At 40.5% G+C, this 13923-nt stretch overlaps 1 pseudogene; it reads right to left on the bottom strand.

The window, feature by feature from the left end:
* Positions 1 to 7355: 7355 nt before the first annotated feature.
* LOC104999635 lies at positions 7356 to 13304 on the bottom strand (annotated as a pseudogene).
* Positions 13305 to 13923: the final 619 nt, after the last annotated feature.

A 13923-nucleotide genomic window follows, 5' to 3' on the forward strand; every position in this document is an offset into this window, starting at 1 on the left:
AAAGTAATGTCTCTGTTTTCAATATGCTATCTAGGTTGGTCATAACTTTTCTTCCAAGGAGTAAGCGTGTTTTAATTTCATGGCTGCAGTCAACATCTGCAGTGATTTTGGAGCCCCCAAAAATAAAGTCTGACACTGTTTCCACTGTTTCCCCATCTATTTCGCATGAAATGATGGGACCAGATGCCATGATCTTTGTTTTCTGAATGTTGAGCTTTAAGCCAACTTTTTTGCTCTCCTCTTTCACCTCCATCAAGACACTCTTTAGTTCCTCTTCACTTTCTGCCATAAGCATGGTGCCATCTGCACATCTGAGGTTATTGATATTTCTCCTGGAAATCTTGATTCTGGCTTATGCTTCTTCCAGCCCAGCATTTCTCATGATGTACTCTGCATATAAGTTGAATAAGCAGGGTGACAATATACAGCCTTGACATACTCCTTTTCCTATTTGGATCCAGTCTGTTGTTCCATGTACAGTTCAAACTGTTGCTTCCTAGCCTGCATACAAATTTCTCAAGTAGTAGGTCAGGTGGTCTGGTATTCCCATCTCTTCAGAATTTTCCACAGTTTATTGTGATCCATGCAGTCAAAGGCTTTGACATAGTCAATAAAGCAGAAATAGATATTTTTCTGGAACTCTCTTGCTTTTTCCATGATCCAGCAGATGTTGGCAATTTGATCTCTGGTTACTCTGTGTTTTTAAAACCAGCTTGAACATCTGGAAGTTCACGGTTCATGTATTGCTGAAGCCTGGCTTGGAGAATTTTGAGCATTACTTTACTAGTGTGTGAGATAAGTGTAATTGTGCAGTAGTTTGAGCTTTCTTTGGTATTGCTTTTCTTTGGTATTGGAATGAAAACTGACCTTTTCCAGTCCTGTGGCCACTGCTGAGTTTTCCAAATTTGCTGGCATATTGCACGCAACACTTTCACAGCAACATCTTTCAGGATTTGAAATAGCTCAACTGGAATTCCATCACCTCCACTAGAATAGTTCCTTGGTCTGGCTTATATTTCTCAAGATCTACAGTCCCCTTCCTATGTAGTCTGTACTAACTACCAGGATTTAATCTATTGTAGCTGTCACTTCCAAGGTGGTTCCCTCGGTTTTAGCTTTCTGTTTGCTGGTCTGTTTAGTGTCTGATTTCCACACTGACACAAGGGGTGCAGTGGTGAACACATTTTTTTTTTTTTGGCTCACTTGTTCTGTCGAGCTGTGGGGAGGGAGGGACGCTGCAAACAAATAACACTGGCGTGTGCTCCCAGAGTCTCAGCCACACTGGGCTTGCACCCACTCATGGCTCATACACCTTCCCTGCCCACACAGCTCAGGCTCTAGTTTTCTCTGCTGGGAACCGTCCGAGGCCAGCCCTGGGCTGCATGCACCTCCCAGGTCTAAGCTGCTCAGGTTCAGGCACTCGGGTAGTCCTCAGAGGTGCAGACCCCACTGGGCCTGTGTTTTTTGCCCTCCCAGATCTGAGCAGCTCGGGTGATGAGGTGTTTGGTGAGCACAGTCACTGCAACTTATCACCTCTCCTGTCCCTGCTGCTCAGTTTTCTGGGTGTACAACCAGCGCACCTTCTCAGGCAGATGATGACTGTCCAGAACCCTAAGAAGTCTTAGATAGCAAAGAAGCCTGATTGCAGTTAGGTAAATAATGTCTCTCTGGGGCTGCGATTGCCCCCTTCCGGCCCTGGCTGCCTGTCACTGGAGGGGGATGGACTGCAACCAGCTAGTTCTGTTCAGGCCTTTGTTCTGTGCACGGGCCTGGGGGTGTCTTAGGGCTTTTCACGTGGTAGCTATCCCACAGGCTGGTTTGCTAGCCCAAATTAATTCGCTGTGATTACCCTTGGCGCATTCAGGCCTGATCCCTACTCTAAGCAGTTCAGCCCGCGCCTCCCTGCCCAGCCCCTGCTTGCTAGTGGCAGGTGCAGGCATCTGCGCTGCTTCTCCACTGGCAGAGTTACCATTGGGCTCCTAATCTGTGGGTTTTAATTGTTTGTTTTTCCTCCTGGTTATGTTGCCCTCTGTGGTTCCAAGGCTCGGCACAGACTTGGCAGTAAGAGTGTTTCCTGGTGTTTGGAAACTTCTCTCTTTTTAAGACTCCCTTCCTGGGATGGAGCTCCATCCCTACCTCTTTTGTCTCTTTTTTTGTCTTTTATATTTTTCCTACCTCCTTTTGAAGACAATAGGCTGCTCTTCTGGGTGCCTGATGTCCTCTGCCGGCATTGAGAAGTTGTTTTGTGGAATTTACTCAGCGTTTAAATGTTCTTTTGATGAATTTGTGGGTGAGAAAGTGGTCTCCCCATCCTATTCCTCTGCCATCTTAGGACCGCCCCCTTGGACCCCTATAATTCAAATGTTGGTGCATTTGACATTATCCCAAAGGTCTCTGAGATTATCCTCACTTCTTTTCATTTTTTTACTTTATTCTGCTCTTCAGAGGTTATTTTCACCATTTTATCTTCCAGTTCACTGATTCTCTTCTGCTTTAGATATCTTTAGATATTTATATTTTTCCTTCTAGAGTATTTTTAATTTCAGCTATTGTGTTGTTTGTCTCTGCATATTTATTATTTATTCTTCTAGTTCTTTGTTAATTGATTCTTGAATTTTCTCCATTCTGTTTTCAAGGTTATTTTTTTTTTTTCATCTTTTATTTTTATCATCTTTCATCATTATTCTGAATTCTTTTCCAGGTAGTTCACCTGTTTCCTCTCCATTTATTTGGACTTCTGTGTTTCTAGTTTGTTTCTTCATTTGTGTGGTAATTGTCTGCCTTTTCATTATTTTTTTTATACTTATTGTGTTTGAGGTCTCCTTTTCCCAGGCTTCAAGGTTGAATTCTTTCTTCCTTTTGGTTTCTGCCCTCCTAAGGTTGGTCCAGTGGTTTGTGTAAGCTTTGTATGGGGTGAGATTTGTGCTGAGTTTTTCTTTGTTTGTTTGTTTTTCCTCTGATGGGCATGGCTGAGTGAGGTGGTAATTCTATCTGCTGATGTTTGGGTTTGTATTTTTGTTTTGTTTGTTGTTTAGATGAGGTGTCCTGCACAGAATGCTACTGGTGGTTGGGTGATACTGGGTCTTGTATTCAAGTGGTTTCCTTTGTGTGAGTTGTCACTATTTGATACTCCTTAGGGCTAATTCTCTGATAGTCTGGGATCTTGGAGACAGTGCTCCCACCTCGAAGGCTCAGGGCTTGATCTCTGGTCAGGAACAAAGATTCCACAATTGGTTTGTTATGGCATTACGTGAGATTAAAATAAATGTCCCAAAATGAGAAACCAAAGATGAATCCCAGACAAATGGCAGTTACAAAATCAGGCAAAGAATAATTAAAATAATGGAATATACACATATACATATAAACCCATAAGCAAAATCAAAACAGTCCAACAAAAATAAAGTACAGTAGCTTGACCTGGTGATCAAAGGAAACCTAAAATTATATTTATCAATTAAGATAAAAAGTAAAGCACAAGCTGGAGAACTAAACTAAATCAAGGTGCTAAGTTGGGAATAAAGCAATGAAGCAAAACTAACAAATATATTGAAATGAAAGGACAGAAAAAAAAGAGAGAATAGATATGCAAAGTTAAATAGAGGTAGATGAAGAAGATTTATATACATTCAAGATTAACTGCAAGGGGAAAAGAACAATAGGAAAAGCAAAAAGAGGAATAATTGTAGAAAAACGTAATAGGTCTAAAAAATTAAAATTAAGGAAAACAAGGAAGAAGAAAGAAAATTTTTTTAAAAAGGAAAACTTTACAGAACTGTGAAAACCCAACTTAGAGGCAGAGGTAGATAACAACAATAAAAAATGTGATGGAGGCAAAGATTAGATTTCATAGTGCCAATAAAATTGGTATCTACAGCAGAGGGGGATAAAAGAAAAAAAGAAAAAAATACAAAATACTCTACAGAACAAGTGAAAGCAAGAATAATAAATGTTTTTCTTGAGTCACTGCTGTCAGTGTCCTTTCCTCTCTGCGAGTCAGAGTCCACCTCGGTTCCCTAGGATGCCCTCCAACACTGTGCCGGTCTCTGGAACTGCTCTTGGGGGCAGCTCAGATTCGAATCTGGTTCTACTCCTGTGTGTTCTTGCCTCCAATGTCCACAGCTATCAGAACTAGTGCATTTTCTTTTGTGGGAGGTCTCAAGGTCCTTTTATATATTCCATAGACACAGAGTCTGACTAGTTGTCATGTGGATTTAATCTGCAGCTTGTACAGCTGGTGGGAAGGTTTGAGGTCTTCTTCCTTAGACACACTGCCCCTGGGTTTCAATTATGGTTTTGTTTCCACCTCTGCATGTGAGTCGTCCACTGGGGTTTGCTCCTGAGGCTGCCCTGGAGGACTTGGGTCTACCCCAGTGAGAGCCAGGAGAGGAGGTGGTGAAGATGCTTGCATAGCAGGGGTTCTGGCAGCACCAGGTAACTCAGAGGAATTGGTGGCTAGGGAAGCAGGAAATATAGTGCTCTAGAAGGGTATGGCAACTGGTATTAGCCAATACACTCCAGTGTTCTTGCCTTGAGACCTTCCCAACAGAGAAGCCTGGCAGGCCACAGTCCACAGGGTCGCAAAGTGTCTGACATGATCAAAACCACCCTGCATCTGTAGACGCAAGATTTTTTTTGGCTGTGACAGCTCTGCCCCAGTAAGGGTTGAGCATGAAGGTAGCACAGCTACTTGGCTTGCGGGGACCCTGGCAGCACCAAGTGTGCAGGGACATGGACTGCCTCCAGTTCAGGAATTAAGGCCCTATCATAGTCTTTTTGAGCCTCTTGTAGCTGGCAATCAGAAGGCCTCTTGGGCCAGTCTTTCTCCATAGTATCAACCCTTTAAGCACTTAGAGGGCTCCCCTGGCTGGGGTCCTACTCTGTAGTTTGGGACGTCAGGCAATTAAAGGGCCACCTTGGGTGGGGTCCTACTCTGTAGTTCTGTGCATCAGTCACTTAAAAGAGTACCCTGGATGGGGTCCTACTTTGTAGTTCAGTGGGTCAGGCTCTCGATGGGCCAGCCTCTCTATTGTTCACCTCCTATACTGGCATGTGGGGAAAGAGAGGCTATGGTGATGGCTCCACCCCCTATGCTTGATTAGCAGTATCGCCTTACTTCCATGGCTGCCTGGCTTTCCTCCACAGGCATTTCCCACCACAATCTCCTCCCTCACATCTGCTTGATCCATCTCTCTGCAGTCAATAGCAGCCCTTGCCCTAGAATTGCTCCACAATCCCTAAACTCCAGCTCCCAGCTGCTGTGCCTTCCAGGGGACCTGCATCCCTCTGCAGGGTATGTATGGCTGTGGCAAGAACTATATGATTCTCATTCCATTTAGGCTGCAACAGATCAGCTGTTTCACTTGTAGGCTTAAATGTTTCTCCTCTGACTCAGACAATTGTCCTGATTTGGGGATCAGACCCCTGCTTCAGTTCCCCAATTAGCCAAGGGCAGGTCCAGTCCAACTAACACTCCTATTTCTCCCCTAGTTCCTTCATCCTACCTAGTTTTGTTTGGTTGTATATATTCTTTCCCATCGGTCATGTACTCCTGTCCGCTCTCAATTGGTATTATGTGTGCACTTCTGTGTCTGAAAGTGTATTCCTGATATATCCATGGAGAGAGATGTACTCCACATCCACCTACTCCTCTGCCATCTTGTTCTCCCTAGAAGTTCTATTTTTAATTATTTTTAGAAAACTTCATACTGTTGTTTATAATGGCTGTACCAATATGCAATGCCACAAACAGGGCACAAAGATTCCCTTTTCTCCACATCCTCAAAATACTTATTATTTCCTGTCTCTTCGAAGGTGGCCATTCTAATAGGTGTCAAGTGGTATCTGATTGTGGTTTTGATCTGTATTTTCCTGGTAATTATTGATATTGACTTCTCAGGTTGCACTAGGTGTAAAGAGTCTGCCTGCCAAGGCAGGAGATGCAAGAGACCTAGGTTTGATCTCTGGGTTGGGAAGATCCCCTGGAGGAGGGCATGGCAACCCACTCCAGTATTTTTGCCTGGAGAATCCCATGGACAGAGGAGCCTGGTGGGCCACAGCCAGTGGGGTCACAAAGAGTCAAACATGACTGAAACGACTTAGCACACATGCACTGATATTGAACATATTCTCATATGCCTGTTGGCCTCAGTGTATGTTTTTTGGAAAACTGCCAATTCAGGCTTTCTGCCCATTTTTAATTACTATTTTTTAAATGTTAAGTTAAGTGAGATCTTTCTATATTTTGGCTATCCACCCTTCTTCAGATATATCATTTGCAATTACCTTCTCTCACCTAGTAGCTCAGCAGTAAAGTACCCACTTGCAATGCAGGAGACACAGGAGATGCAGGTTCAATCCCTGTGTTGAGAAGATCTCCTGCAGGAGGAAATGGCAACCGGCTCCAGTATTCTTGCCAGGAAATCCCATGGACAGAGGAGCCTTGTGGGCTACAATCGCAGAGTCAAACACAACTAATCAGAAACACACAACACACACAGTAGCACACCTCTTCATTTTCTTGAAAGTTTTCTTCACCGTGCAAATTTGTTTATTTTTTATTTCATTTGCCTTGCCAAGAAATAGATCAAAAAATGTTGTTCAGACAAGATTCAAAGAGCATACAGCCCATGTCTTCTAGGAGTTTTATACTTTCAGATTTTGCATATGTCTTTAATCTATTTTGAGTTCATTTTTGTACATGGTCTGATTTTTCAGTAGTCCAATTTCATTCTTTTGCATTTATCTGTCTAACTTTCCAACACCACTTACTGATAATGCTTTTTTTTCCTTATTGTACATTTTGTCTCCTTTGCCATAGACTAGCTGTCCATACCAGTGTGAGTTAATTTCTGGATCCTGTATTCTGTTTCATTGATCAATATGTCTGTTTTGAGCCAGAACCATACTGTTTTGATTATGTGACTTTGTAGTGTAGTTTGAAATCAAAGTGTGTGTTACCTCCAACTTTCTTCCTCTTTCTCAAAATTGCCTTAGCTATGTAGGGTCTTTTGTGTTTACACACAAATTTTAGAATTATATGGTCTGGTTCCAGCGTATCTGATTGTGTGGTTCCAGGGCTAATACCAGGCTGCTGGTGTGGAGGTCTGGATCCTGGCACATGTAGTTGTACAGAGTTCCTAGGGAAACAGAACACAAACAGTTCTTTTGGCTTCAAAACCCAGGGATTATTGGGGTTGGTGAGGCCTACTAGATAGCAGAACCAAATCCTGGGGTGGCTGGATCTGAGGCTGAAGCTGACTGGTCTAGTTCACTGGCGGATAGGTAAAACTATTGTGCTAGAATGCTAGAGGGAGGGCTCCAAAATGGTGTTTGCCAGCAGCAGTGTCCTCATGTTAGAATGAGGTCCCCAATATGACTGTTGCTGGTGTCTGTATCCTCAAGGCCAGTCCCAGGAGTTTCTTGACTATCTGAGAAGCTTGTCAAGTTAAGTATGTAGATCTGACCCAGTCTTTTCTCAAATAACTGTCTCTGCGCTGTCTCACAGATTCATTGGAAAAGACTCTAATGCTGGGAGGGATTGGGGGCAGAAGGAGAAGGGGACAACAGAGGATGAGATGGCTGGATGGCATCACCAACTCAATGGACATGAGTTTGAGTTAACTCCGGGAGTTGGTGATGGACAGGGAGGCCTGGCGTGCTGCGATCCATGGGGTCGCAAAGAGTCAGACACGACTGAGCGACTGAACTGAACTGAACTGTGCTGTCTCAAAGCAACTGAGATTTTTCATGCACCCTTTAAGAGGGAAATCTTTATTCGGTAGCCCTCTGACTCTTCAATATGCAAGCCCCACTGAACTCCAATGCCAGATGGTTTGAAGACTTGTCTTCCCAGTGTAGGACTCTTGGTCTGGGGAGCCTGTTGTGGGGCTTAGACCCAGCACTCTTGGGGAGAACCTCTGAAGTTGTGATTATTTTCCTGTGTGAGTCTCCTCCTTGGAAATGAAATCTTGGGTATATATTGCATTCCTCCCTTCTTACTCATTGTGCTGTGTTTTCTTCTTTATATCTTTAGTCATGAAAATCATTTTGGCTGGTCTTCTCATGGATAGTTCTTATCAATAGCTGCTCTGTGAATTATAGTTTTGGTTTTACCATGGGAGGAGATGAACTCAGGGTCATTCTTTTCTGCCATTTTAGCCACACCCCTCAAACCTCTTGATTTCAGCCAATGAGACCCATTTCAGGCTTCTGACCCTAGAATTGTAAGAGCATATATGTGTTTCCTTCCCATTTAAGTCACCACAGAGCATTGAGTAGAGTTCCTTGGATATACATATGCATATGGTTGATTCACTTTGCTGTATAGGGTTAGGGTTGGGGTTCACTGTACAGCAGAAATTAATTCAATATTGTGGAGTGACTCTGCCCCAATAAAAATTAAAAATACTGAAAAACTAATACAATATTGTAAAGTTTAAAAATAAAATAAAATTTAAAAAAATAAATAAACAAAATAAATGAAAGAAAGTAAAATGTTAATCAAAAATAAACAAAGATATTGAGCCAGCAAAAAAAAAAAAAAAAAATATAAAGACATTTACCAAAAATAAGAAAAGATATATACACATGTTTGCTTTCTATCACTAGTATGGTATTTAAAATTAGCATTGGGAATTGAATACAAACATTTAACTAATAAAAGTTTGCTGAGGAAATTGATATTAAGTGTCTCAGTTCATTCATTTAGCTTCCCCTGTAAAGGCATTCAATGTTGTGACCCCCATCTTAAGCAGAAGAAGAAATCAAAAATTAATTTGGAGATATTCAGTCTCTTTAATCAGTAGAATATTTATCATGTACAAATGTAAATGTGATTTGGATTTCTCATTTTTGAGACATTAAGTAAAGAAAGTCATTAATCCTTTAAATTTATTTATACCATTTACTTTAAATCTTTGTGTAAATTTCTACACTCTTCTATTTCATGTTAATTTTTAGATTCATTTTTTTACATTTTAATCCTCTCCAAGTTTCCTTTAAAGACAAAATATGAGATCAGGAGTCTGGTTTTGTGTACAAATATGTATGAGTATGTTTATTTGCAATAAAATTTATATAAAGGAATTTACATATACATGCACACAACTTTCTTTTGAATATTTTCTTTGGGCCTGAGAAAATATGTCTGCACATTTAATTTATTTCATATAATATTTGCCTGATGTTATGTTTACAGTACTACATGACATTTAGAAATAAGAAAATTTAGGCTCAGAAATGTTATATTTTTAAGAATAACATAAAAAGACTGAAATTTATTGAGGACGTTCTTGAATTATATACAAATGGAAACATGAAGTAGGTACTGTAATTTTGGTATGGCTCTTTTTATTTATTGAATTGTATGTTTTAATTATGTATAGTGTATATTGTGTCATACTTAAATTAAAGCCCAATACACTTTACAGAAGGGAAAATGTAACAATGAATCTACCAGAGTAATATCTAGAGGACTAGTAGGTGATTCAGACTGGGCAGTGATCGGAGGTATCTCTTCTACTTGGGAAGAAACAAATGGTATCCATATAGATACAGGAATGATATAGATAAATTAAATTCACATTTGATACTTTTTCTTTTCTAAAATAAAATATGAACCTAGGTACAAAAATATGATAAACTGATTGTAGAAAGAAGTGCAACCTGACCACACATATTATTAACAAACCTTAGAAACAGATGTAAATTCTCCTAGCTCACTATTATACTCAAGAAGAGAGCAGTGGAGCTCCAATCATATATGTGTAATACATATCACATCATATATTATCATTTGGTAAGAAAGGAATTATATTATATCATTTGCTCTTAGGATAGCTGGTTATGCAGCAACAGCTAACTGATACAATTAGCAAAGTGAATAGAAGTAAGAATGAAGACAATAATCTGCTGATTATTCTTGGTATTTTTCTTATATTTGAAGACAGTACTCTTGATTATTTTGTCATTTCAGATGACTATTATAAAGTGCTTATGGTCACCAGAAGCAGTTGAAAGGACATGCATGTGTGTGTGGGAATACTAGTGCTCTTCATTCATGTGAATTGATAGGAATCCATGCTCTCCTGAGTCACTTTTTGGAAATAAACATGAAAAAATTCCTGTGCATAAAGGAAACATATAATTGGTGACATTGATAATGTTCATCCACCATCACTTTAGTGTTCATGAAAAAGTGTAGGAGAGGGGACATATTTCCTTTATAGCAATAGAAGGAGTCATACTATAGGCAGCATTAAACATTTTGAAGTGGTAAAAAGATAATACATCAATAAAACTAAAAAGTGTCAATCAAATTTCCACACATATATAAAAGCCCTATTCTATGGACAACAGTTCTCCATATTCTGGGCTTCCCAAGTGGCTCAGTGTTGAAGAATGTACCTGCTAAGCAGGAGATGTAGATTGGGAAGATCCCCTGGAGAAGGAAATGGCAACCCACTCCAGCATTCTTGCCTGGGAAATCTCACGGATAGAGGAGCCTGGCAGGCTACAGTCCATGGGGTCACAAAAGAGTTGGACACAACTAACTAACACCCAAACAAGAGTTGGACACAACTAATTAACACCCAAACAACTAACACCCAAACACAACTAACCAACACCCAAATGTCCATATTCCAGTGAATAAATGTACAGTATGAAAAATAAATATTTTGCAAAATAGCTCAGTATATGATTTAAAAATCTTCATCTTTTTTAAGGTCATCTATGAATCTAAGGTCATATTAGGTCAGTATATTTATTAAAGTTTATCTTAGAATAAATACTCCTCTTGAAGAAATGTATTTGATAATAATTTTGCCAGTGACTGAAGTCAGCATTTTGGACACTGAATTAAGAAAAAGAAAAAAAAATAAGAAAAAAGTATCAGAACTCTAATGAGGAGAATAATACCAAGTGGCCAGCTTTAACACATTTCAGTTCAGTTCAGTTCAGTCACTCAGTCGTATCTGACTCTTTGCGACCCCATGAATCGCAGCACGCCAGGCCTCTCTGTCCATCACCAGCTCCTGGAGTTCACCCAGACTCATGTCCACTGAGTCTGTGATGCCATCCAGCCATCTCATCCTCTGTTGGCCCCTTCTCCTCCTGACCCCAATCCCTCCCAGCATCAGAGTCTTTTCCAATGAGTCAACTCTTCGCATGAGGTAGCCAAAGTACTGGAGTTTCAGCTTTAGCATCATTCCTTCCAAAGAAATCCCAGGGCTGATCTCCTTCAGAATGGACTGGTTGCATCTCCTTGCAGTCCAAGGGACTCTCAAGAGTCTTCTCCAACACCACAGTTCAAAAGCATCAATTCTTCGGCACTCAGCCTTCTTCACAGTCCAACTCTCACATCCATACATGACCACAGGAAAAACCATAGCCTTGACTAGACGAACCTTTGTTGGCAAGGTAATGTCTCTGCTTTTCAATATGCTATCTAGGTTGGTCATAACTTTCCTTCCAAGGAGTAAGCGTGTTTTAATTTCATGGCTGCAGTCACCATCTGCAGTGATTTTTCAAGCCCCCCAAAATAAAGTCTGACACTGCTTCCCCATCTATTTCCCATGAAGTGATGGGACCAGATGCCATGATCTTCATTTTCTGAATGTTGAGCTTTAAGCCAACTTTTTCACTCTCCACTTTCACTTTCATCAAGAGGCTTTTGAGTTCCTCTTTACTTTCTGCCATAAGGTTGGTGTCATCTGCATATCTGAGGTTATTGATATTTCTCCCTGCAATCTTGATTCCAGCTTGTGCTTCTTCCAGTCCAGTGTTTCTCATGATGTACTCTGAATATAAGTTAAATAAGCAAGGTGACAACATACAGCCTTGACGTACAATCGACGTTGTAAGTAGGAGCAGTTAAGGTAGAGCTATAGAAAGAAATGTTTGATAAAAAGGCAAAAAGTGGTCTCAGATTTTCCTCTATTATTAACTTATATAAATTGCTTTCATCATCAGTTGTGCCTTTTTTCATCAGAGTACTATAATGTATGACAATTCCAGTAGTAAAACAACAGAAAAAGTATTTAATATGATGTATATAATATGAAATATTCTAAAATGTTGTTTCATTAGGTAAATAGGGATTTCCAAATATTTCTGAGCCATGGTTGAAAATAAATTTGGGAAAACATGAAAACAGCAATGAGCAAAGCTGTTGGATATCAGAGAGCAGAAAGGTTGATAAAGTCAGTTATTTAAACCTGATAAAGAAGTTGAGGTCAAGGAAAAAACATTAGGAAATAAATAGAGAAAAATATTACTTTAACAATCTGATTAAATATTCAAAATGTCTGACTCTGGGGCTTTGTCTTCTGCTATCATGTGCATTTCCTCAGTATTCTGACAATTAATCATTTCGTAGTTTGCTTCACAAAGAATGCTTTCAGAGCCCTCTTTATATCTTTATTTCTCAGACTGTAGATGAAGGGGTTCAGCATGGATGTGACCACAGTGTACATCACTGAGGCAGTTGCACTTGATCGTGAGCTGTGGGTCCCAGCAGAGCTAAGGTACACCCCTAGCATTGTACAATAAAATAAGGAAACAACTGAGAGGTGAGATGCACAGGTAGAGAATGCTTTATACTTCCCCTGAAGTGATGAGATTCCACGTATGCAAGAAACTATCTTAGAGTAAGAGTAAAGGACACCAGTGAAAGGACCACCACCCATCAGGACAGCTGCAAAATACATCACCATGTTATTAAGAAAGGTGTCAGAACAGGCAAGTTGGATCATTTGATTGAGTTCACAAAAAAAGTGGGGGATTTTCAAGTTTGTGCAGAAGGATAGTCACAATACCATTAAGCTTTGTAACAAGGAATTCAGAAGACATATGATCGAGGACCTTAGAACCAGAAGTGCACAGAGCCGGGGGTTCATGATGACTGTGTAGTGCAGGGGGTGGCAGATGGCCACAAAGCGGTCATAGGCCATCACGGTCAGGAGAAAAATGTCCAACACTGCAGAGAGTGTGAAAAAATAAATCTGTGTGATGCAGCCTTCATAGGTTATAGCTTTATTCTGGGTTTGGATGTTCCACAGCATCTTTGGGATGGTAGTGGAGGTGAAACAGATGTCTACAAAGGACAGGTTGGAGAGGAAGAAGTACATAGGGGTGTGGAGGTTGGCGTCTGAACTGACGGCTAAGATAATGAGCAGGTTTCCAAACACAGTGAGCAGGTACATGGATAAGAAAAGCCCAAATATGAGAGGCTGCACTTCTGGTTCCTCTGAAAATCTCAGAAGAAGAAATCCTGAAATCCATGTATCATTGCCTGGTTGCATATGATGGAAGTAACTTCTAGGAAAGAAGGAAATAACATGACTAATACAAATATGTGAGGGTGTTTGTGCTAAGTTGCTTCAGTTGTGTCTGACTCTTTGTAACACTATGGACTATACCCTGCCAAGCTCCTCTGTCCATGGAATTCTCCAGGCAAGGATACTCGAGTGGATTCCATACACTTCTCCAAGGGATCTTCCCAACCCATGGATCGAACCTGTGATTCCTGCATTTCAGGCAGATTCTTTACTGCTGAGTCATCTGGGAAGCACCAATATTCACACAAACTTGCATTATTTACATATTCTAAATTATATAATGTATACTTTGCAGTCAATAAATTAATTTTTGTGTCTCTTTTGCTGTCTCGCATACAGGGTTATCGTTACCATCTTTCTAAATTCCATATATATTCATTAGTATACTGTATTGTTGTTTTTATTTCTGGCTTACTTCAATCTGTATAATAGGCTCCAGTTTCATCCACCTCATTAGAACTGATTCAAAATCGCCAGTCCAGGTTCGATACAGGATGCTTGGGGCTGGTGCACTGGGATGACTCGGAGGGATGGTATGGGGAGGGTGGTGGGAGGGGGTTCAGGATGGGGAACATGCGTACAC

This window comes from Bison bison, unplaced genomic scaffold (genome assembly GCF_000754665.1).
Source record: "Bison bison bison isolate TAMUID 2011002044 unplaced genomic scaffold, Bison_UMD1.0 scf7180017864358, whole genome shotgun sequence".
In the NCBI taxonomy this organism is placed as follows: domain Eukaryota; kingdom Metazoa; phylum Chordata; class Mammalia; order Artiodactyla; family Bovidae; genus Bison; species Bison bison.